General features: G+C 38.2%; 1 non-coding gene across 1 annotated transcript; it reads left to right on the forward strand.

Annotated features, from left to right (window-relative positions):
• Positions 1-1,477: 1,477 nt before the first annotated feature.
• Positions 1,478-1,609, forward strand: LOC112436786 (U8 small nucleolar RNA). The gene has a single exon (XR_003025478.1). It is a non-coding gene; the product is annotated as a U8 small nucleolar RNA (small nucleolar RNA).
• The last annotated feature ends 269 nt before the right edge of the window (positions 1,610-1,878 follow it).

Genomic DNA, 1,878 nt, shown 5'->3' on the forward strand with positions numbered 1-1,878 from the left:
TTTCAGACTCTATCTCAGGTATGGCAAATGTATGGTACAAACAGTGGCTCTTCTTTCACCTACAGCCATGGCAGACATTGCTTATTAATCTCAATACTCTTTCCAGATAAGATTGAAAGGAGCAAACCAGTCATTACCAATCAACCTTATCACCATCCCTGACGTTCCATTGAGATGATTGGAGACATTCCAGTGGAGAAGATTGGCCATGCTAGATGTTTTGCAAGACTCTGATAACAGGAATTAATGTTCTTTTTTTTAATATTTACACAGGCAAGAAGATGTGATAGGAAGTCTCTTCTTACAATTAGGACCGAGTGCCGATCCTGTGCTCTCAACCTTGGAGTCAAGTGCCCCGATGGTTACACCAAGATTACCAGTGGCTCTGTAGGGGTTCGAGATTGCAGGTACTCATGAGAAAATAAACATGATGGAACTATGAATCCAACTTGAAGCTCCCTGTCTCAAAAACTGCAAAGCATTTCCATGACTTTTCTCTTGCTCTAAGACAATAAGCCCAAACTTAGGTAACTCACAATTTATGAACTTAAGTCTAAAATATATATTGTTGGCCAGGTGTGGTGGTTCATGCCTGTAATCCCAGCACTCTGGGAGGCCGAGATGGGAGGATCACTTGAGATCAGGAGTTCGAGACCAACCTGTCCAACATGGTGAAAACTCATCTCTACTAAAAATACAAAAATTAGCCAGGCCTGGTGGCACCTGCCTGTAATCCCAGCTACTCAGGAGCTTGAGGCACGAGAATCGCTTGAACCCAGGAGGAGGAAGTTGCAGTGAGCCGAGATCAAGCCGCTGCACTCCAGCCTGGGTGACAGAGTGAAACTATATCTCAAAAAATAAAATATATATTGTTATTCATTCACATTTTAATACAAAATTGACTTATTTTGTATTGCACATAAACATTCTCTTTTCATTTTGCCTGTATTTTGAAAATCTGGGTTTTATTTAATTTGGAAAGAATTCTAGTCTTGAATGTGTTAAAAGCCTTGAGTGTGATAGTCATCTCTTCAGCTATGGACCTTGATACTAATTAGAAGTCGAAGAAGGGGGAAAGATGAATTGCAGCATGGTTGCATTTTATGTAAACTTTGCATTCTTGAAGACCTCTTGGGATCCAAAACTCTGATAACTCAAGGCTAATTCTGGCAAAGGATGACAAGTGGTTCTGCTCACTAGCTAATGGGTGCAGCCATGGGGCTCAACTGCAAATGCAATTTGTATTTGCGCAGCCTGTTTCTTTAGAAATTAGATAGTACTCAATGAGTTTGCTTTTAATTCCGGATGGAAGGATTTTTTTTTATTTTGCATGAAATGAAATCTTAACACTATTATATCACACTATTTTAAATTCACATTTGCTTAATGTGACCACACTATATTCTAAAATCAAAATCATCATTTTAAATAAAAGTTTCCCAGCATTAACTAACCTAGAATTAGCAAGCAGTGGGTATCATCAGGTGGGATAACTTTTACCTGTTCCTCCTTTTGGAGGTTAGATTCTAATACGATGATTGAAGTTCATATGGTACGTGATTAATGTCTCTGCATAATCAGGACTTGTAACACCTTGATTGCTTCTGATTCTTTCTGAAAAAAGAAAAGAAAAAAAAATTAGCAAGCATATGCGCAGTTAACACTCAATTACCAAAGCTGAAAACTTTTTTGTACTGGCTACTTTTTTGTTCATTGCCAAGGTGGACACTTGGTTATATTCCAATACACAAACACACAAGCACACACACACATACACACACACACAGGATAAAACTTTTGCATTCAGAAATGTTTTAGATTTAATGACTTTGGTCTATCATTCATCTATGCTGGAACAAACTCAAGATTGGTTCTTTT

This window comes from Pan paniscus, chromosome 10, assembly GCF_029289425.2.
Source record: "Pan paniscus chromosome 10, NHGRI_mPanPan1-v2.0_pri, whole genome shotgun sequence".
NCBI lineage: Eukaryota > Metazoa > Chordata > Mammalia > Primates > Hominidae > Pan > Pan paniscus.